The sequence below is a fragment of the Moschus berezovskii genome, chromosome 17, assembly GCF_049115385.1.
Source record: "Moschus berezovskii isolate FMDL1 chromosome 17, NW_MosBer_1.0, whole genome shotgun sequence".
NCBI lineage: Eukaryota > Metazoa > Chordata > Mammalia > Artiodactyla > Moschidae > Moschus > Moschus berezovskii.
This window is the reverse complement of record NC_142476.1, coordinates 40,527,217-40,550,861: the sequence shown is the minus strand read 5'-3', so window position 1 is coordinate 40,550,861 and position 23,645 is coordinate 40,527,217. Positions and strand designations below refer to the sequence as shown.

The 23,645-nt window shown below is 47.9% G+C and overlaps 1 protein-coding gene across 3 annotated transcripts in view; it reads left to right on the top strand.

Annotated features, from left to right (window-relative positions):
- The first annotated feature begins 2,016 nt into the window (after positions 1-2,016).
- The window catches only part of ZBTB17 (zinc finger and BTB domain containing 17), a 28,145-nt gene continuing 6,516 nt past the window's right edge, over positions 2,017-23,645 (top strand). Inside the window, exons 1-2 of one of the 3 annotated variants that reach the window (XM_055419289.2) lie at positions 2,017-2,068; positions 4,111-4,197. The gene's annotated coding sequence lies outside the window, so the exon portion shown is untranslated. Of the gene's footprint in view, positions 2,069-4,107; positions 4,237-23,645 lie in introns of those variants that run through there. The other 2 variants (XM_055419290.2, XM_088845351.1) reach the window with 2 other exon arrangements.

Sequence of the window (23,645 nt, the reverse complement as noted above, 5' to 3'; positions counted from 1 at the left end):
CAACACAGATGGACTTCGAAGTAGAAACTTATATGTTTAGCATTGGGAAGATAAGAGGCTTCCTATCAGATTTGCTATTATTATTTTTCCTGTAAAAGAAAGGGTGAAGTCAACTGTTGCTGAGTGTTTTAGTTTCTCTAGTTATTGTGAAGACAGCAGCAGAACTGGCCAGACTGACATTTATTGAAGTCCCTCTTAAGGCTGGCAGTCATGAATTTGTAGAGAACAGTCTGTCCCATTGGGTACTTTCTCCAGTTGAGTTTGGCTCTTTAGGTGTTGGCAAAGGGAAAAAGGAGCAGTTGGATTCATCCAGGGTTGAAATTCTTACGAAATCCACGTAACAAAAAGAGAAGAGAGCAAAGGAGATCAAGGTTGTTGCAGGGGTGTTGCTAAAATTATGGATCATGAAAATAAATAGGGTCAAAAATGAAGAAAGGAGAACTATTGGGAAATAGAAAAGTCAATGAACTGGTGGTGCTGAAAAGTTGGAAAGACACCACAGAGGAGCTGGTAAAGTCTGCAAGGCAAATTTTGTTTTCAGGCACCCTCATTCACACACAGGCTAATGGACCACAGCCTTGTCTAACTCAATGAAACTAAGCCATGCCATGTGGGGCCACCCAAGATGGACGGGTCATGGTGGAGAGGTCTGACAGAATGTGGTCCACTGGAGAAGGGAATGGCAAACCACTTCAGTATTCTTGCCTTGAGAACCCCATGAACAGTATGAAAAGGCAAAAAGATAGGACACTGAAAGATGAACTCCCCAGGTCGGTAGGTGCCCAATATGCTACTGGAGATATGGTTGGATGGCATCACCGACTCAATGGACATGGGTTTGGGTGGACTCCAGGAGTTAGTGATGGACAGGGAGCACAGGGAGGCCTGGCGTGCTGCGGTTCACGGGTCACAAAGACACGACTGAGCGACTGAATTGAACTGAATCCTGGATATCCCCTAAACAGGGAAAGGGGTAACGTTTAACTCAGAAGGTAGAAAAACATAACTGTGGTCCTACAGCTTTGATGCCACAACTACGTTCATTCACATCTCTGCTTCACCATTTGTAAGACGCGTGACAACGGGCAACTCATTTACCCTGAAACTCCGTTTTCCCTTCTTCAAAAATGGGAGAAAAATATTATCGTATGATGGTAAGAGGATTTGAGATAATGCACGTAAAGTGGTTAACACAGTGCCTGGCACACAGGAAGCGCTGGATACGTAGAAGCTGTTACTTTTACATTTGAAAAAGAAAACCAAGGAAAGGTTGCTGCTGCTGCTGCTAAGTCACTTCAGTCTTGTCCGACTCTGTGTGACCCCATAGACGGAAGCCCACCAGGCTCCCCCATCCCTGGGATTCTCCAGGCAAGAACACTGGAGTGGGTTGCCATTTCCTTCTCTAATGTGTGAAAGTGAAAAGTGAAAGTGAAGTCACTCAGTCGTGTCCGACCCTTAGCGACCCCATGGACTACAGCCTACCAGGCTCCTCCATCCATGGGATTTTCTAGGCAAATGAGAGAATTTATAAGCGCAGAGTCCACTCTAAAGGAGATCAGTCCTGGGTGTTCATTGGAAGGACTGATGCTAAAGCTGAAGCTCCAATACTCTGGCCACCTCATGCGAAGAGTTGACTCACTGGAAAAGACTCTGATGCTGGGAGGGATTGGGGGCGGGAGGAGAAGGGGACGACAGAGAATGAGATGACTGGATGGCATCACCGACTCGATGGACAAGAGTTTGAGTGAACTCCGGGAGTTGGTGATGGACAGGGAGGCCTGGCGTGCTGTGTTTCATGGGATCGCAAAGAGTCGCACAACTGAACTACTGAACTGACAGACTGACTTGTTTTACAGAACTTCTGGATTACTATGCGCATGCGCCAGTCCGCGAGTTACGCCTAGGACGGGCACTGCGCATGCGCCGGAAGTTGCAGCCGGGAAGCCAGCGAGGTCGGTTCCGCCCGACTCTAACATGGCGGCGCCCTTTGTCTGCTCTGAGGTGCCGTCCCCGGCCTTCTCGCGGCCGTGATGCACCTCCCTCTGCGGTGGGGTCCAGGACATGGCAGGTGAGGGTCAGCAAGCACCCGGGGCCGGGGGAGTCCCAGCAGTCGGGCGGAGGCGGCGGAGGATGGGACGCGGCGGGACGCCGGGGACGGTTGTGTGGGGGAGGGGAGGGAAGTGGACTGGGACGGGAACCCGGACTGAGGGGACCCCGCACAACATGAAGGTGCAGGACAAATGGGTGGGGGGCGCTGCCCGGCAAGCGGGCGGATAGTGGGCGGGCGGACTGGACTCGCCGTTCCGGCGAGGGAGCGCGAGTCGCCTCCGGGCTGGGTGACACCCCAGCTGGTAGCATCTCCGCCCCCGCCGCCCGGCTGTCACCGCCCCTTGACCCCGCGTGCCGCGGCGGGTGGGCGTTCTGAGGCCGCGAGGTGGCGGGGTGCCCGCGCAGCTCACTTTGGCCGGCGGGGCCGGAGGACACATGCCTGTGAGGACCTAGGAGGAATTTGTCGTGGTGGAGACGGCTACTGCCCGCGTATGAGATCATTTCATTCATTCATTCGTTCCACAGACGGTAGTTCAACTCCTGATGGGTTCAGAGGATAGAGCGAGTGGTTAAAGAGTGTAGGCTGTGGAGCCAAGCAGCCGGGTTCGAATCCTGTCTCGGTGCTTGCCAACTGTGTCCCTGGGCACGTTGATTCCTCGCCTCCAGCCTCGGTTTTCTTATCCTTAAAGCAGGGTTGAGAATAAAATCTGCCTCCTAGAACGATTATAAAGGTTAAATGAGATAATCTGTGTAAAGTGCTGAGAAGGCCTGCTGACACAAAGTAAATGCTGCCTGTGCTTGTTGCTGTTATTTTTTGTATCATCATCATCACCCAGAGCTCAGAAACTCACGTGGGAGAAATACTGAAATGTAGGCACTTCTGATATGATGGATAAAAAGCAGAAAACACTGGAAACACTGAGTAGAGGCACCTCACTCAGTTTAGGCAAATCCAGGAAGGCTTCTGTTCCCCAGGAACAGAACTGGAGGATGCTTGGAGAGTGCAGGCAGAAAAGGGGAAGAGTGCTCTCAGTTGAAGATGGAATGTGTGAGAAAGCTGCCTAGGGACAGAGATGAAAGATACTAGTGTATGGTCTGGTCTTCAGGGGTCTTGTTTTGGGGAGGGAAAGCAGCCATGGGGCATGAGGCATCCTTAGTTCCCCAACCACGGATCCTGTAGTGGAATCTCCCCTAGGGAAGTTTTTAAACCTAGCTGTGGACTTGCAATTTATTTTATTGAGAACGCATTTAAGAATCAGATTTGTGGATTAGAAAGATCACATTAGTGAAGACTGTATTAAAGGGAATGGGTCTGGAGGCCAGTTAAGAGGCTACTAGAACTGTGGAGTTGAGAGATGACCATGGCCTTGAGTTAGATTAGAGGCAGAAGGTGGGGAGAGGTGTGTTGGAGGTAAACTTGACCAAAGTTGGTGATGACTTAGATGGGGGATTTAGGGGCTGGGGGAGAGGTCAGGGTTGGCTCTGAATCTTTGACTGGTGAATGGCGATGCTGCTCAGTGGTATAGGGAACAGGATAGGGAGGGGATTTAAGGAGAGAAGATATATTTTGTTTTGAACATGTCTGTTGTTAGTGCCTGTAAAACATTCAAGTGGAACTGTCTGTTGGTGGGCTAGCATCCATCAAACGTCACTACAGTTACGGGAAGGGATGTGTCACCTGGGTGAGGGTCTGGAGTGAGAGGCACGGGGTCTGGGGCGTTCCTGGGGATGCTAGTGCTGTAAGACTAATGGGCACAGACTCCTTGCTGTTGCCTGTCAACCTTGTGTTATGCCTTTCGGTCAGCAGGCTTTCCCGAGTATAGGGGCTTTCCCGAGTATAGGAACTGCGACTTGGTTTATTCATCTTTGTGTCCCAGCTGTCCAGCACAGGGTCTGGCATGCAGCAGCCCAGTCACAATCCAGTGTAACATTTATCGAGCACTCCCTTTGTGCCAGACTCTGTGCTTAGTGCTCTGCATTTGCCTGTATTTGGTGGATACAAGAGCAGCTCTTAGAATCCTGCAGGTTCTCATCAGATTTTCCACTTGGTCTTTGATTCAGGTAATGAGCTGGAGGAGGAGAGCCAAGCTGGAGTTTCCCCAGACAAACTGTCGGAACAGAGTAGCCTGGGCTACTTGGAAATCTGAGGTATGTCTGTTAAGACTCAAAGATGAAACAAACCAGGAGGTGAGTTTGTTTGTCCCTCTTCTCTCTAGGCGCAGTGTGCTTCAACTCACCCTTTCAAGACAACTTTTTCTTTAAAAGTGTACAGTAATGACAAAATCCTAGTTAGTTTGGTTAGGAGAATGTTGATAATATTGTTGTCATTTTGCTGACAAAGATCATGCTAGATTAATCCCTGGGCAGTGTTCACACCTTGTTTTAATTAAGTACAATCTAAAATGCTCCAAAATGTAGTGGCGAAAGGAAATAGAAATTTATTCTTGTCCCTTAACAGTCTGGGAGTAGGCAGTCCAGGACTGGTCAGGGTAGCTCACTCTGTTCTGCAGAGTCCTTCAGGAGCAAGGTTCCATTGATCATGTGGCTCTCCTTGCTCAAACCCCGGCTTCCATCTCATGGACTGAGCAGGCTGCTCTGGATTCTGCCATTGTATTTGCACTCTGTATGGCAGAGAGGGAAAGACAGAGTAGGGAGCACATACCCATTCCTTTTAAGGTTCTAATATGTTTAAAGATACATCTTTTTGTACAACGTGTCCCCAAACCCCAGCCTCTGGTGTACAACCAAAGGAGAAATCACAACAGTTCCATTGCTGGAGGGCAAGCTGACTGAGAGAACCTGTTCTGTTCTCAGTGTGACTGGATTGCTGACTCTGATGGTTAGGCCTGAGGGAAGTCCACTCACTGTTGAAACAGGGTGGGGTGTGTTCCCTGGGCCCCTAAAGCAGGCTCCTCTGGCTTTGGGTCATTCGTGTTGCTTGGGTCCAGGGAGTTGAGGCTTGCTTACACACTATTTTTTGTGCCTGATGTGTGAGATACTGCACTGGGGGTTCGGGGTGTGGATATGAGGGAGATGGATCCCAGGATCAAGGCACTCTTAGCCACGTGGGTGATCACAGTATGGGCTTCCCAGGTGGCTCAGTGGTAAAGAATCCACCTGACAGTGCAGGAATCATGGGATCAATCCCTGGGTCAGGAAGATCCTCTGGAGAAGGAAATGGCAATACTACTCCAGGATTCTTGCCTGGAGAATCCCATGGACAGAGGAGCTTGGCAGGCTACAGTCCATGGGGTTGCAAAGAGTCGGTCACAACAGAGCGACTAGACAACAAAAAACAGAATTTCTAGGGTACGGGGTGCTGGTTAGAAGCATGAACTTCTAAGTCAAAGATACTTGAGCCTAACATACCTGGTCCTTACACTTACTAGCTGTGTGCCTTTGGACAAAGTACTTGACCTCTCTAAGCCTCCATTTCCTGGGGTGTGTAGTGGGAATAATGATGACCTCACGCTAGCTTTATTGGGTAGAATTATTAATGAGGTAATGCATGTAGAATGCTTTATCTAGTCGTTGAGTCCACAGTCGGTATCTAGTGTTACTGTGTGTTAATTAGGAGAGGATGACCTAACAACAACCTCCTATGAGGGTCAAGAAAGAAAGTGTGCAGAGTTAAGGAAGAAAAAAGGGCTTAGGATAGGAAAGTAAGTGACCCTCTTATGTCTGACCCGGTTCCTGTCCCAGATAACTGTTAACTGCATCTGTGTGTCCTCGCGCCCGGGCCCTTCTGTGTACATGCATGCCTGTGTGTGTATACAGGAAAGACATGTTAAAGTGTCAGGTGGCTTGATTTTATTGCACGTAAACTGAGCATTCAGTCTAGAATGCCAAAAGGGCAGCCTCTGTGGACAGAGCTTCAGTTCGAACAGTTTGCCACAAAAAAGACCAGTTGTCCCACTCTTTACCGTCCTGGAATCCCCCCAAGGATGGTGCCACACGGGTGGCACAGAGGTTCTCAGACCTGGTGTCTGGCCGGGTAGTGGACACCACCAAAGGGCGGGTCTCCAACCTCACAGGAAGCGAAAAACTCCAAGTACATTTTGTGTACAAAGCATATTGTCCTAGACACCATAATTTACCAAAATCTACTTCTTTTGCCAGCCACATTTTTAAATGATTGAAATAATAGAGGTCACAAAGAGTAGGCATTTTAGCACCAAGTGATTTTAGCGTTTGCTCCAGGTGTGTGTGTTCAGTGTCAGCATAGATGTCTGGCACTCTCAGAGGTCCTCATGGGTATCAATAGCTTAACAGTCTGAGGGCTACCTACGGTTGACCTCAGTGATGTAGTCACAGATGCTACAGAAAGCCAGGGCTCTTACATTCACACCTGCTTGTTAGGAATTGAAGAGATCAGCCTTGAGCTTCAAAGGAAGGAGGCGGAGGGCATGGTTAGGGTTGAGAGTTGCTCGCTCGTGTCTAAAGAGCAGCATGCAGAGCCTCAGAGGTGGCAGTTGCTGCTGAGAGTCTGGACCCAGCCTGAAAGCAGCCTTGGTGGGTTCATTGTCACATCAAAAATGTACTCAGCTTCTGGTCTTAAAAGGTCTGGCAGTAGAACCTGTTCCCCCTACCCCACCCACCCCACTTCCTCTCCTGACCTGATTCATCTAAGCAGTACCTTTCCTGTCCTGAATGGAAGGCTCCAGGGCCCAGTGGGAAGTTGTCTCCAGTTCAGGAGCCTGGGTGGTGAAGCATTTCTCATTTCTGTAGTCTCAGGGCTGGGTGGGCCCCTGTCAGGGACTTTCCTGGTTGAGTGTAACTCAAGTCAGCTGCCCAAGTTAATGCTTCAAATCATGGCTTAAAGTCAGAAGTAACATTGTTTAATTTTGTAAGTTGTCTTGTTAAATATTGAGTAGATTGAAACAAATACATACCACCTGAAGGATAAGCATACAAGGAACACCCATATACCCATCACCTCCTTTAGCTAAAGAATGTTACCATTACCTTTGAAGTACCCCTCCCTGATCCTGTCCCACTCCCACCCCAGTGTAATCACTGGATTTGGCTTTTACTGTGTTCATGCTTTTCTTTTCTTTTTTTTAGTGTTTTTTCTTTTTTGGCCCCATGGCTTGTGGGATCTTAGTTCCCTGACCAGGGATTGAATCCAGGCCATGGCACTGCAGGTGCCAAGTCTTAACCACTGGATCGCCAGGGAATTCCCATCTCTTGTTTTTCTTTATAGTTTTAGCACATGTGTTTGTGTTGCTGAACAATGTTATTGTTTAATTTTGCCTGATTTTGAACTCAGTACATCATCTTGTTTTTCTCAGTGATCTAAATTTTTTGCTTAACATGTGTTCTTGAGATTAATCCATGTTGCATATAGGTGTATTTCATTTTCACTGGTGAGTTATGTTCTGTTGTATGAGAATTTACATATCCTTTCTATTGTTGATGGACATTTGTTTTCAGTATTTTGCTGAGACAGACAGTGATACTGTGACCATTCCTGGGGCATGCGTGTGCAGCCTGTTAGGATACACCCCAGAGAGGAGGACTGAATCCTAGGGTATATGCATCTTCAGTTTGACTAAATACAGTAATACCAAGTTGTTCCCAGAGTGGTTTCCCCAGTTTACTCAGCTGACAATTCTGCCTGCTTCACATCCTCCAAACAATGGTATCATCAGATTTAAACCTTTTTACTAATCTGTTGGAAGCTCAGTGGTACCTCACGTGGTTTTGATTTGCATCTTCATGGTTATTAGTGGGTTGAGCATCTTTTCATGCACTAATGGATCATTCATCTTTCAGCTTCCCTGAAAAAACGGCTTAAATCTTTTTCTCATTGTTTTATTGAGTTGTCTTTTTATTATATGGAGACTTTTTTTCTCCCTGTTTTTTTGTTTTGATACTAATCCTTTGTCAGTTAGATGTGTTGAAACTATCCACTTCCAGTTTGTGGCTTGTCTTGTCACTCTAGTTTTTTTTAATGAACAGAAATTCTTAGTTTTAATGTCATTTATTAAGTTTTTCTGAATAGTTTGCACTTATTTCTTTTTAAGAACTTCCTCCCTGCTTCAAGTTTATAAAGGTATTTCCCCGTGTATTGTCTTCCAAATGTTTTATGAGTCTTACCTTTTACTCTCAGGTCTTTAGTCTGTTCATAATAATTTTTGTATATGGTTTGAGATAGGAGATAATTTTTTCCTTTTTTTAAATAAGCATATCAGATTAAGCCTGTACTATGTATTGAAAAATACATTCCTTTCTTGTGGATCTTTAAAGTCACCAGTAACCACTATTGTACATCAAGTGTTCACAAATGTATGGGTCTATTTCTGGGCTCTTTACCATCTATCTCTGTCTGTGTGCCAATATCCCACCGATTTAATTTCTCAGTTCTTTTTATTTTATTTTTTCTATTTTTTGTTTATTTGGCTGGGCCAGGTCTTAGATGCAGCACACAGAATCTTTGATCTTCTAGTTGTGGCACACGGGATCTTTACTTGCAGCTTGCAAACTCTTAGTTGCAGCATGTGGGATCTAGTTCCCTGACCAGGGATCAAACCCAGGTCCCCTGCATTGGGAGCGGGAGTCTTAAGCCACTGGGCCATCAGGAAAGTCCCTCTAAGTTCTTATATAACAATGCTTGGTATCTGGTGAGGTTTTGGCTTTCTACCATCTTCATTTTGGATTATGCTTATCAAATTCCATAAAAATTGTTGGAGTCTTTTATTAGAATCACTTTGAATTTTATTAGAATTGAATTTATTACATGTCAATTTGGATAGAGGTGATGTTTTTATGATATTGATCTTCTGATTCATGAACATAGTGTATCTCTCAATTTGCGTGACTTGCCAAATTCTAAGTTTGTGAAGTGAAGTTCGCTCAGTTGTGTCCGGCTCTTTGTGACCCCATGAACTATACAGTCCACGGAATTCTCCAGGCCAGAATACTGGCATGGGTAGCCATTCCCTTCTCCAGGCACTCTTTCCAACCCAGGGATCAAACCCAGGTCTCCTGCATTGCAGGTAGATTCTTTACCAACTGAGCTATCAGGCAAACTTTAGTCAGTGTCTTTACACTCTTCTCCCAAGCAGTTAGGACCTTATCACACTTTAGTTCCTAATACTCCCTCCTCAGCTTTTATTCCCTAGGTGTGTAGTTTAGTTCTTTTACTTTTTGGTTGTGCTGGGTCTTCACTGCTGCATGGACTTTCTCTGGTTATGGCGAGTGGGGACTTCTCTTCCTTGTGGAGGCTTCTCTTGTTGCTGAGCACAGGCACTAGGCACATGGACTTCAGTAGTTGCAGCACATGAGCTAAGTAATTGTGGTGCCCTGGCACAGTTGCTCTGTGGCATGTGGGATCTTCCCAGACCAGGGATCAAACTGGTGACTCTTGCATTGCCAGGCAGATTCTTAACCACTGGACCACCAGGGAAGCCCCTAGATACACTTATTTCTTATTTACTATTTTAGTTGGTCCTCCCTCCTTGCATCAAATACTTTCATTTGGGATCACTTTTTATCTACCTGAAGCGTATCTTTTACAGTGTGTGACTTTGGGCTGTAGTCCATGGAGGCCATCTAGCGGTTACAGATTCTCCCAGAGGGATTGTACACCTCTCCATCTGGTGCCTTGATTTGATATAGGCTGTTTTCTGTGCCATTTTCTTTCCACTAAGATAGAATCCTTTGGGACTCAGCTTTATTCTGGAGGGACCTCCCTTTTTGGGGGTAGGGGGAAAACTTGAGCTTGCCCAGTTCTGCAGATGCTCTTGCTGCCCACCCTTAAAGCTCCACTTGCTATCTGAATTCCAGCCTTTGCTTAAGTTGGTTTGAGGTGTCAGTATTCCTTGTTAATTTGCCAGTTCTTTGATGCATTTGAAAAGACGTCATACGGTTTTTCTTCAGCATTTGTAGCCCTGTGTAGTGAGAGTCAGTCGGGGTACCTGGTATGCTGTGTTGTTGTTTACTTGCTAGTTCATGTCTGACTCTTTTATGACCCCATGGACTGTAGCCCTCCAGGCTCCTCTGTCCATGGGATTTCCCCAGCAAGAATATTGGGATGAGTTGCCATTTTCCTTCTCCAGGGGATCTTCTTGACCCAGGAATCAAACCCAGGTCTCCTGCATCGGCAGGTGGATTCTTTACCACTGAGCCATCAGGGAAGCCCCTACCTGGTGTGCCATGCTTTCAGAAATTAAGATGCTTCAGAGTTTAAGTTTTAGGTTTCATTTGGCAGTTGCAAACTAAAGATCAGAACTAAGACTTAACATTGCTCATTTCTGACTTTTTAAAAAAATATATAACATGTTTTGTAACACTAATTAGTATAAAGAAAGGGAGTTGCCAGTTAGTGACAGAGAATTTGCCCTTTTGGGACAGACTGAGGATCCAGTGAATCCAGTGTTGATCCAGTGAGGATCCAGTGTCTGTCCGTGGACGTTCTGTCCCTGTTTAAAGTGAACAGAGCACACCTTATAGAGTGTGGTGGGCTTTGGCCTCGCATCCGGGCATGTCATTAGACCTGGGTGGAATGACAGCTTCTCTCAGCCTTATTTTGCTCACCTGCACAGCGAGGGTGATCATATCACTACTCTTCCAGAGAATTAGTGTGAACATTTGATGAGGTTGCGTGTATATAGGAAACACTCTACAGGCAGGTTGCCCCGGCAGCTATTCCAGTTTCTCCCTCGTGGCTGCTGTTGGACTTGTGCGCCCCACGTGCCACTGCCCTTGGGAAATAGCGAGCCAAGTATTTCTCTTGCCGGTAACCTCCCCTCAAGTGTTCAGCATAGTGGGACTTATTATTAGCTCGGCTCTGTTTTCTCTGGACCCAGTCCCATAGTCCTTTACCAGGACTCACTATTTCCTTATGGCTGGGTAATACCCCATCAGGCTGGGAAATCGTATCCTCCGCATGGTGGGCTCTCTGGTCAGTTACTCATATCTCGGCATTTTTAATTTGTACCTAACCGATGAACGCATTTAGAATCTGCATTGGTGTTGACAGGCTGCAGTCTGACACAGTGTACCACTTTCTGCTCCTGCTCGCTGGGGCCGTGCTCTGGCCCAGAGTGGGAACTCAGTCTTTTCGATCTTTGCCACCTTGAAGCTGGAAGTGGTAACTTGTGCTCATTCATATCTGATTATTAGTAAGGTTAAACATCTTTTTCTCTGTATTGAGTATATTGACCACACTCATATTTTTTCATTTGTGAATTTCCTGTTCATTTCTTTGGCTTGTTTTTCTGTTAGAAGATTTTTTTCTTGCTGTTTAATTTTTAATAACAGCTTTATTGAGACAGTCACATACCATACAGTTCACCTATTTTAAGTGCACAATTCAGTGGCTTTTAGTTTATTCACAGAGTTGTGCAACTTTCGCAACCAGAACATTTTCATCATCCCAAGGAGAACCTGCCACCCATGAGCAGTCGTTCCCCATTTACCTCTGTCTCCCCCAGCAACCATTTTCCATCATTATGGATTTCCCTATTCTAGGCATTTTGTATAAATGGAATCATGCATCTTAGTCTTTTGTGGCTGGCTTCTTTCACATAGCATGATATTTTCAAGGTTCGATTCAAATTGTAGCACATATCAGTACTTTCTTATTATCAAATAATTCTCTGCATGCCACATTTTATTTATTCATTAGTTGATGGACATTTAGACTGTTGTGACCTTTTTAAATAAATTAATTAATTTTTGACTGTGCTAAGTCTCCGTGGCTGCACGTGGGCTTTCTCTAGCTGCAGCAAGCAGGGGCTCCTCTTCAGTTGCTGTGCAGGCTTCTCGTTGCAGCGGCTTCTTTTGTGGCGCATGGGCTCCGCAGCACGTGCGCTTCAGTAGTTGTGGTGCACAGGCCTAGTGGTCCCACAGCGTGTATAATCTTTCTAGACCAGAGATCGAACCTGTGTCCCCTGCCTTGGCCTCTGGATGACTGGGGAAGTCCTGTTTGGCCTCTTGACTGTTATGAGTAATGCTGTTGTGAACATTTGCAGGCTTTGTATGGACATACGTTTTCATTTGATTAAACTTCTTTATATTTTGGGACTATTAACCCTTATTTCCCATATAGGCTGTAAATATTTACCCCCCCCCTCCAGTTTATATTTGTATTTGGGAAGTTGAGAAGATAAGGGTAGAAATGTGAGTGAGACAGAACATTTATGTTTCTGACCTTTCATGCCCTTAAGAATTAAGTTCAGGTACCGCCGCTTTCTCATCCTGGTCCCATTGAGTGGCCCCTGGGGGCTGACCTGTCTCCCCCCCACCGTGGCCTTGCGGGTGTTCTGTCTCTCTCTCTGTGTCTCTGTCTGTCTCCTGGCCTGCCTGCCCTCGGACCAGCAACCAGGCAGTGCTTAGGGTGGTTTCCAAGTTTCTCTCAGAAGCTTGCACTTCAAACGGGGCTGGCTGAAAAACCGCCAGGGTTGCAAGTCATTCGTTACAAGGCTTCCAGCAGCTTTGCTGATTCATGCTGCTGCAGGTGGTGGCTGGAGGGGCAGGAGGCCGGCTGCACTGTTTCTTCTCAAGGGCCAGGGTGAGCTGCTTCTCATTCTCCCACGGCTGCTGTCCAAACATTTCTCTCTTCTGGAGCAGCACTCAGCATCTGGATTTGAGGAGCCTAACAGTTTGAAGAAATCCTTGGAAGCCGAGGCACTGAATTCTTGACCACTTTTTGTCCAGGCCTATCTTAAGTTTTTGAGGTCTCTGAAAATACTCCTCTAAAATATCCTTACTCTTCATTTTTCCCAGTCAGGTTTTACCAAATATTAACTTCAGTTTAATCCTATATGGAATAGTGAATATACAATTTGATGTTGGCTTATATAGGTCATAGATTTTAGTATATAGTTTATAGTTGATGTTCATGTCACCTTTCCCTTCTCCAGGGGATCTTCCCAACCCAGGGACTCAACCCAGGTCTCCCATATTGCAGGCAGATTCTTTACCAGCTGAGCCACAGGGGAAGCCCAAGAGTACTGGAGTGGGTAGCCTATCCCTTTTCCAGCGGATCTTCCTTACCCAGGAATCATACCAGGGTCTCCTGAGTTGCAGGCGGATTCTTTATCAACTGAGCTGTTAGGGAAGTCCCAGTATATAGTTCATAGCTGATGTTCATGTCCTATATGGTTCATGCTCCTAGTTGGAAATCTTAAGATTTCCAATATAAGGAAAGTTTTAGAGGAAAAAAAAAAAACCTGCTAGGCGCTAGGTAAATATGTCATTTTTATTGTCATTCACATGGTATCTGTTATATTTCAAATGCATGCATTTGTAATCTTCAGTCTTATTAATGACATCACTTACTCAGCATTTATTAAATCTGAACAGTAGAAGGGACCTTTGAAGTCACTAATCCTAATGACAAAACAAACCCAGAAAAAGTCAGTCACATGAAAATCATGTGCTACATTGAAGTTCAGATATACACATCTACCTCTAGTAATTATTAATAGTATTCAACTTACTTCTTTCTTTATTTGGGATTCCTGATCTTAACTAGTACCATGGGATGGCTAATCCTTCCTTTGGAATTGTTATGTTTTATCTTCTTTCTCAAGGAAAGCTGCTTTGCTCCTCCAAAATCATCGTGTTCTTTGTAGAAAAGAAGGTGGCTTTTGCTGACAAGTACAAAGCACCTCTGCCTTGCCTTCTGGTTACTATTGAGTGGAAGAAGTATTGCAGTTTGCAGAGCCTTTTTCTGATCTTTTTTCAGGTTGCAGCTTTATCTGTCATGGGTGCCTGGCTTACTGATGAGATTTTACATCCATTTTTATTTTTATTATTTTAAATTTATTTTTAAACTTTTTATTTGCCTGTGCCGAGTCTTAGTTGCGGCACACAGAATGTTTAGGTGCAGCCTGCAAATTGTTAGTTGTGGCATGTGTGATCTAGTTCCCTGACCAGGGATCAAACCTGGGTCCCCTGCATTGGGAGCGTGAAGTCTTAGCTACTGGACCACCAGGGAAGTCCCTATGTCCATTTTTAGATGATAGGGAAGGGAGGCGAGCGTTGCATTCCCCGCTTTCCTGTTACAGATTGACGTTGCTGGCCTGGGTTTATGTATAACAACAATGATGGCCAACAGCAGCTTTGTGAGGTGGACACTTTCATACCATCCCTGTTTCACAGAAAAGAAACTGAGGTGCAGAGATTTAAGTACTCTTGCCTGAGGGACTTAACTAACTTTGGCTGGATTCCAAGGCAGGAGTTTTAACCAGGTCGGGGGAGCCAGCTCCCTGAAGTCGTGTGCTGAACTGTGTGTGTGACTCCCAGGAGAGGCCTTCAGGGCTGTCGCAGAGTCAGAGGGGTTCATCCGCGTCTGGAAAAGGCCACCAGCTGCTCTTCTAGGGGATTTTCCATTTTGTCCCCTTAAGGAATTTTTGCTTATCAAGTTTTCCCAAGTGACACATGCTTTGTGCAAATTACCATAATATTCCATTTCCCTTATGAGAAATTTTTTGCTTTTGAGAAGTTTTCGGTCACCAGGTCTTGCAGAAAATATCTGAAAGGCTATGGTTAAGAGAAAGGGAAGAAGCTCTGACTTCATGGACATTTTCTTTCTCTCTTTTCTTCTTTCTCCCCTCCTTCCCTCTGTGTTTTACTTTCTCAGGTTTAATATTTTATTCAATAACATTTACAAATGGTAAAATAAAACAGAAAAACCCAGACAGGATGCAAGAGTGAAGAGTGTAACTCCTTTCCATCCTTCCCCTGCGCTGTGAGGGGATCCCCATTGCCAGGTTCTTGTACGTCCCTCCAGAGTTGTGGGCATTTTCTTTGAGTTGTGAATAAGAGGTCAGAATTCTCTGCCTGGGATGTGGTGGTGGACAAATAGCATGGCCCAGCTTCTCCCGGGCGCGGTTGGGTACTAAATGGTAAGGGATGTTGATGTACTTAAAACTTTCAAAGGATGCTGATATTCAACAGGAGGACTGCTTGTACACGCTGCTCAGAAAGACCCACAGTGAGTGTGTTGGGTTCTGGGCACCAGTCAGCCTCACCTGGCGCCAGCCTGGGGGTGACACTGCCCCATTCCTCACGTCCTGCGGGGCCAGTGCCGCAGGACTTCCTGAGTTGTTTTTCTGCTTTTGCTGTTGCCCTTTCAGCTGCTCCACAGTCATGCAGCCAGAGTGACCTTTCAGAAATGTGTCTATTTTGTGGCTCTCTTGCTTAAACCTGGCATGACTCCCTTACGCTAGGGATGAGGCTGAGTCCTGGCATGACGGGCGTGGCCTCCAGCCTGTCCCTCCACCTGCATTTCTCACCACTCTCTCTCCTTGCTTTCCCCCCACTAATCCCTTGCTCCCACAATCAATTCCTCATCTCGGTAAATGACACTGCCACTTGGCCAATTTCTCAGGCTAAAAATTTTGGTGTCATCCTTGACTCCTTTGTTTTCTCACAGCCGACATCTTACTTGGTCAGCCTTTCTGTTGGCGTCACCAAGACATATCCCTAATCCGACTATTTCTCACCTTTCCGCCTACACCTGTTGGAGGCCACCTTCCTCTCTGGCTTCTCTCCTGGTGTTCCTGTGTCCACACTTGGCTCCTTGCAATCACTCTTCTGTTCTCAGCCCCACCCCACCCCCAGGGCATACTAGCCTACTTAGAAGAAACTCCAAAGCCTGACTTGCCTCTGAAACCCTGAGTGATCTCAGCCGCTACTGCTGCCAATCTTGGTGCCTCTCATCCTCCTGCTCCCGTCCCCCTTTTCAGGCACTCTGGCCCCTTTGGCCAAGTAACATCTGCCTCCGGACCTTTGCTTTTGCCCTTCCTTATGTCTGTAATTGTCCCTGGGCTTATGGTGGCATGACTCGCTCTTCACTTCATCCAGGTCTTTGCTTCAATGTCACCTCCTCAGAGAGCTCCTCCTTGACCCTTTTCTCAGTTAATAGCCTCAGCTTTCTTTGGTTTTCTTCACAGCACTGAGTATGTGACATTATGTAGTGTATTGATTTATTACCTGTCTTCCCCACTAGGCTCAAAGTGGGATTACTGCCCCTAAGGCGAGCACAGAGTAAGCACTCATTAAATGTGTGTGTGATTGTTTAGTCTCTGTTTATATCTGTTTCCTGATTTATGGATGGAGGACCCCAGAGGGGAGTACAGTAAGTATATGGGCAGCTGTAGCACACCACAGAGTTTCTGTATTTTAGGGGAGATTTCTCATTCACATGCATAGAACTGTTTCTCAAATACATATTGCTGCTGTGGTGATTAAAAGACTATGATTAAAAGTTCACTTTTCATAGTGGCTTTGTCTGTTAGTTTTTCAGTAGCATGCACCAAAAGTACAATGATCATTTTGTAAGGGTCCACAGAATATTTTGACCTTGAATCAGTCATATTCCACACGGCCAGGAATCTTCTATACCAGGCCTATTCCCCAACTTGATTTGAGAGCAAGGTCCTAGGTGCTGTAAACAGCTGTAAGGAAGAAACCAGAAGTCGGCCCACCCAGCAGTGAATATATTATTTACTTATTTTTAATTTTTAAATTAAAAAATTGTATTGTTTCTTTTTAGCTGAGTTAGGTCTTCATTGCTGCGTGGGCTTTTTCTCTGGTTTTGGTGAGTGGGGCTACCCTCTAGCAGCAGTGTGCTGCTTCTCATTGCAGTGGCTTCTCTTGTTGCAGAGCACAGGCTCTGGGGTGTGTGGGCTTCAGTAGTTGTGGCTCCTGGGCTCTGGAGCACAGACTCAGTAGTTGTGGCACACAGGCTTAGTTGTTCCGTAGCATGTGGGATCTTCCTGGATCAGGGATCAAATCCATGTCTCCTGCAATGGCAGGCAGTTTCTTTACCACTGAGCCACCAGGGAAGCCCAGCAGTGAATTTATTAAACTTTGTAGGAAAAGCCCTGTACTGGTGTAATTTCAGGCTGTGTCCATGTGCCACCAGCCTCAGGGAGTACTGGGCCGAAATGGTCAGACCCCACGCATGTCACCCATGTTCTGATGTTCTCTTTTTGGTAGCAAGGCCCTTGATCTGCACGTACTGGTACAGTGGGTTCTAAACTGGCACAGGTGCTGGGATACAGGACTGCTTTCTGCAGGGTCAGCCAGCCCTTCCCACCCAGACACGTTCCTAGAGTGATGGGGTCAGGGAGAAGGGTGTCCACTCCCTATTCAGAAGCATGGTTAAATCTTGGAGGTTGTGGAAGTTGTATAGTTTGAAAAGCAACATCAGTATCACAATTTAATTTTATATTTAGACATTATTTTTAGATTTTTTAAAAAATCAGTTTTTTTTTTCAGTGTTTTTTTAATAACACAAATTCAGCAGAGAAAACAGTACTAAACCTTGGCAGGGAGCGTTATATAGAAGGAAGCAGTGATTTTCAGGGTGGGGGCCACTATTCAGTAGAAGATGAAGCATTTTGGGGCTGTTGGGAAGGGGTGAGTCAGGTTTGTGGGTTTATATAAAGTGGAAATTGATTCTAAAAGTTTGAGAAACACAAGCTTAATAGAAGAGCTGTATTTGCTGGGCAAGGGGGAAAGTTCCACAGGGCTGGCTTTGTTGATATTTGCTTCTTTGTCATGTTGCCTGTTGTTGGTATTTGCTTCTCTGTCACATTTTACTGAAAAGGGACAGGTTGTCACACCGGGTAGGTTGGTGGGGTTGGGCAGGGAGGTTTCACATTTGCAGGGATGGCCTGCTATGAACTTCCGTTTCCTTGGCCCAAGTTTGTGTATGCCAAGTTGTGTCCAGGAGCCACCAGTATTTCTAGAAAATCAGGAATGCTGATCCTGTCACTGCTCTCAGATGCCTCCAGGCCTCTGGACGGCTATGTCGTGTCCAGGCCTGTAGCTGGCACAACACGTTCTAGGAGCCAGGGACTGTGGTTCATTCAGATCGGCATCTGGTGATCGGCCAGTTGTTTCCTGGCTTAGTAGCTTCCCTCTCTGCCACAGTTTGGAAATCCTGCCTGCAGTTTAGTGCTGATAACCTGGGTAATATTTTATGTTTGACAGGTGTCCATTCGACTCTGAGATAGAGCAGTGCTCTGTGGACCCACTCAGAGCTTTGGGCAGGCACATGAGCCGGAAGCACACTTGGGGCTTACCAGACAGTTGTTCGATATAAAGTGCTTCCCTGACAGAAAATTGCTCTTACTTGTTCTTATCCAGTACCCTCTCGTCTCTTAATGTTAGTTGGGCTCTGGGATTTTTCCAGATTACATTTAGAAGGAATAATGAGTTATGATTACAACGTCTAAACAAAGTTCAAGTCACCAAGTACACTTGAGGTGCCCAGCATGAAAAGATAATGTGGATATCATCTGATGTGGTCTTTGGCCTAAAAATATATGTAGTCTGCATCTCTGCCTCCTGGTAGCAGTCATTTGCGGAGTGCTTACCACGTGCCAGGCACTGGGCAGGCCCTTTAGTTACATTACCTAATTGGATCCTGTAACAAACATGGGAGGTAGTTCCATTGGCTCCAGTGTGCACAAGAAGGTTGTCACCTGCTGGTGTGGTGGGTGTCAGGCCCTGGGTTTGGCCCTGCTTGGCTTGACCCCAGAGATTCTGCTGCCTGCATGGTGCTGAACTGCCTCTTAGGTCCTTACCCTTGGAGGCAGCAGGATGGAACTTGGTGCCCAGGGTAGCCATGCTCTTAATTTTGAGGTGATTGGACTATGCCACACCTGGTGCCATGCTGCCTGGCATGTTGAGGACACTCCACAGATGCTGTTTTGTTGATACTGGGGGGTCTGGGATTCAGATTTTGTTGAACTGAGTAGCGTGGATTTCCTGACCCAGTGAGAAACTTTCCTCATCTCAGCAGTCTTTTTGCGCATGTTTTGGATCTGAAAGGCAGATGAGATGGATTGTGTTTTCTCTGGTGCCACTGACCCCCTGCACCCCCTGTACTCCTGTCAGCCTTCGAGACCCTTTCCCCTCCTCAGGGTAGCCCGGGTCAGAGTGGCCGGGGGCACAGTTGGAAATGACCCCATCTCTGCATGGGACTTAGTGTGGCACCTGTACCTCACTTCTTTCTTGTTACAGGTATCGTTAAATGTTGAAAAATATTCCTGTATAAAAGTATGTGAAATGTACATGTGTATATAATCTAGGTGAATCCAGATAAAGAAACAGAGAGCTTCCAGTATCTTAGAATACCCCTGATTGCGCCTCCTCCCATCAGAGAGAATGGTTACCCTGAAATTTTTCATGAATCATTCCTTTTCTTTACAGTTTTACCATCTGTATCAGTTATCTCTTGCTGTCAGCCAACCATCGCAACGCTTAGTGGCTTGAACCATCAGCAGTTTTTTGTTTCTCCCCAATTCATGGGTCGACTGGGCAGTTGTTTTTGTTCCATGAGGTGTTGGGGGTCATTCCTGTGCCAGCATTCAGCCAGTGGCTGGGCTGGCACCCTGGCACTGTCAGCAGGGGCATCTCAGCTCTTCATCGGGGGCCTGTGCACAACGGTGTCTCCTCCAGAGCCCCTCCGTGTGTTCTCTGTCCCCAGCAGGAGCACCTGGGCATCCGTACAGCAGGGCAACTGGGCTCCAAGCAAGCAAAGCAGAATCTTCCAGACCTAAGGGCCAGGCCTGGGACTGGCACAGTGTCACTGCTGGTCAGAGTCACACAGAGCCGCCCAGATTCAGCTGGAGTCTCGTGGCAGGTGTGACTGGAGGGAGGGATTGCTGGCCGCTGTCTGTGGAGACTGCACCCACTGTGCCTGTGTCCATGTGGCCTGTTTGAAACCACGCTGTGGGGCTTCCCCAGGTCCCTCATGTTTTCATTCCCAAATGAATTTCTTGTGAGGTCGGCCAGGGCTCATGTCCAGTCAGCCTGCTCGTCCTCTGGGGAGCATCCCAGCTCTGATGACATGGTCTGCCCCAACAGTCAGGGCCTTTGACTGGGCAGATGGCGATATCACGGAAGCTGCCTGTTTGCAGGCAGGAGTTGGTCGGAAACATGAGGGCTTTGGGCTTGGTGGGCTCTGCAGTGTTGTTCTGTGTGAGTTTCCTCTTTCTTGGAGCAGCTTTAACTGAGGCCCACGTGTAGCGCCCTTGAAGCGAGGTGAAATGGGGAGGAAGGCATACTTATGCTTGGCAGAGGGCACCGCATAGTACGGGTGGGCTGGAGGAGCCACACTGGATCCCGGTCGTGGGCGATGAGAGGTGTGATGACTGCTGATCTTACTTTGCATTTAAAGTCTCCTCAGATAGTGCCCCCTCCTCACATGGACTCGGGACTCCTGGCTCCCGCCACACTGCCCGCCCCTGGAGCCCCCAGGTCTCTCTGTGTGCCCCATGCACTCACCCCTCTTTCTGGTCCCCTCTAAGCTGGCTCAGATCCTGGTAGGTTCCTTTCACTGTAGAGCAGGGGTCCCCATCCCTTGGGCCACAGACCAGCGTCTGTCTGTGGCCTGTTAGGAACTGGGCTGCACAGCAGGAGAGTGACCAGTAGTGAGCAAAGCTCCATCTGTATTTACAGCTGTGTCAGTCACTTGCATCCCCCGCTACCCTCCGGGCTGTGGAAACATTGTCCTCCTTGAAAACCAGTCCCTGGTCCCAAAACGGTTGGGGCCCACTGCTGTAGATTGTGAAAGAGGAGACGGTTGGAGCATGGCGTGCTCAGTTCACCTAAGTCTGGAGGTGGGCGCTGCCTGGTTGTAGCTCAGCCCCCCTGAGGGGATGCCCCTCACTGGCTCTGGGCACTGCCTGGGGGAGAGAGGGGCCGTGGGAGCTTTCTTAGGCAGCAGGCTCGGGGAGGTGAGTGGGTGAGCCTGGAAGACTGCCCCTGGGGGTTTGCAGTTATGAAACCCACAGTGCTGCTGACAAGTGATACTGTTTAGCACTTGGCAAGCCCCCCAGGGGCCAGTCACAAGATGGGGCTTGTGAGCGTGTATGTGTAAGCACCGCTGTCTGTGGGGATGGCCTTTTTTCTCCTTTTCCTTCCTTCCTTCTAGTTCCTGTCCCTGTTTCTCCCATCTTTCCCTGCTCCCTCCTTCTTTTTTATCCTCTCCTGTTTTTTCTCCCGTCCTTTTCTTTCTTTGTCGGAACAGATGATTTTTTAGGACTGTTTCTCTTGTTGGTACAGCTCTGGAGGCTTCAGAGGGATTCCAGAAGGCTTTGGTGTTCTGACACCCACATCTGGGGAGGAGCCCACTTCTGGGCGGGCATGTCTCATCGGAAAGCTGTGGTTAGCTTTGGGTGGAAAACATTACTCAGGGCACACAGCTGCTCCCGTGTGTGGGGGGGGTGCTGAAGCTACTGGGTCACGGAGCACCCTCTCCCGGGGACCTTTATCAGCCTTCCCCCAAGGCCTCTGGACATAAGCACCCTGCCCCTATACCTCCCCCCACCCCCGCCCCTGTCCCCGACCAGAGTCCTGGGCTTCGAGCCCCTTCCCCTAGAAGCCTCGGGAAGTGTGACAGCCTGAGGGCTTGTGCAGCCCTGGTCCCAGGCAGGCAAGGGTAGTAATCACCTGACCTTTAAGCCAGCTGGTCTCTCCATGCTGTTGGCCAGGAGTCTTTTCTCACGTTTATCTTCCTAACAAGTCAGATCGCCTTCCGGCTGGAGGGTTCTACTTGCAGCTGGCTTCAGCCCAGGGGCATGAGAACAACTCTTTGCCTCTTGTGTGGGGGTAGGAGGCAGGGAACTTGTGTTCTGTTCGGCCAGTGCTCCTTTTCTGAGCCTGGGAGGTGCTTCCTCCCGGCTCCTAGTGAAGGTGAGAGAGCCAGGCCCCCACCAGGAGGGACTGGTTTGGGTCTGATTGGAGAGTTCTGAGGGGATGATTCGCAACTCATTGAGGAGGCCCTTGTGGTCCTTCACTCTGCACTTGGGAAGTATCTCACCTGAGGCTCCCGAGGACAAAGAGGGTGAGCTGGTGACTGGAACTCAGGGGCTGCCCACGCCCACATGCGCACATTTGTCTGCTCGTGTGGCTTTTCCACAGCAGGGAGAAGACAACTCAGAGGTTGGTTTGACTCAGACCTGTCCTTGCCACCCACCTTTGGTTCTATTTACACCTGCCTGGTATGTACCCTCTTCAGGTCCCTGGCCTAAGTGCCTGGCCTGTGTGTTTAGCCCACAGGCTGGACACTGGTTCTTTTCCATGTCTCCAAACTTCTTTGTTTTAGCTTTGACCTGCTCAGGAACAGAGCAGCCAAACTTCTCCCTTGCATCCCTTTAGATCACTAATGGGAATGAATGGGAACTTCTCCCAGGGATTGAAAGTCTTTATGGCGTACCCCGGTCAGTAGCAGCCTTTGCTCCTGGGGCCCTGTGGTGTGCTGGCTGGTTTGTTGCCCAGCAAGTTGTTCAGCCACCTTGAGTCTGACCTCTCTGCTCCAGAGCTGGCTTCCAGCTCTTCCCTGCCTGTACATAAGAACCTCAGGCCACAGCCACTTCTAATCTGAGTGGTCCAGGAAGCTGTGCCTCTGGCTGGGAGGCTGTGTGTGGAGGCTGGGACCAAAGGACAGTCCTGGGGATGCTAGGGGAAGGGAAAGGGGATTTTCAAGTCTCTGGCGGCAGCAATTCTGAACTCATGACTCAGGGGCTGGCACCCCATGGCACATGGTCTGTTTTCACTTTCTGGCCCCCCTTACTTGATGGAGCCCTGCCCATCTACCTGGTGACTTGTCCCAGTTCAGCAAATATACCCCTCCACTTTTGGTAAGTTTCCAGACACTGTGGAGTGGGTGGGCTGTGCATCCTTCAAAGCAGATGGATCTGTGCCGGCTGAGCCACGTGCGTGAGGGCGTGGCTTTCATCACGTCTCATCACAGCCAGACAGCCATACATGGTCACTGTGGCTGCAGAGCTGCAGCGCGTGGTGACTCAGCCCCTAGAGGCTGATGTAACAGGGGGAAAACCGGAGCCAGAGTGTGGTTGCTGAAACCTGGAGGCTGAGAGCCACCCCACCGCCCCACCCCAGGGTCACCCTCGCCTGCCCAGGAACCACCTAGGGCAGTTCTGAACAGACCCAGGTCTCAGAGCAGAGGTTCCAGAAGAGCTGGAAGAGAAACCACTGCCTCTTATCAGATGCTGGGCCAGGGTGTGACAGCCCAGCCTGATTGGGTCTGTGATGTGGTCACGGGAGTGGGCGTGGACATTTACTTGGAAATTGGTTCTTTCTTGAAAGGAGAGCCTGCCTGCTTCTTTTCCTTAGAAAATGCCAATCTTGAGAAGGACCCAGGTGTGGTATTGAGGGGAAGGGGAGAGCCATTTTAGATTCTTATTCAGTCATGGCTTGTGCAGTTCAGGGTGATTTGGTCCCAGGCCATGCAGTTTTTGTGAGCATTTTTACTTGAGATAGTTGTGAAATTTTCAGGCAGTAACTAAGCAAGGTCTTTGATAGAGAAACTTCAGCCAGGCCAGCAGCTCTTGGGTTAGGATCAGAGTTCATTCTTTCTCGAGGGACAACCTAGAGAGGTTTCCAGAGGTGGAGAACTCATCAACTTTATGTAATTCACTGAGCCCATGAAGTGGGGAAGAGCAGGAAACATGGCTCCTCACCCCCAAGGGCCAGGTTTGCCGTGGACAGAGGGACTTGCACAGAGCCCTATGGGTGCTGCAGGAGAGGGGCCGGTCCTGTAATGCTGACCGTTGGAACATCTGCCCTCCCAAGTATGTGTTTCCTGTGCGCACGGCACAGAG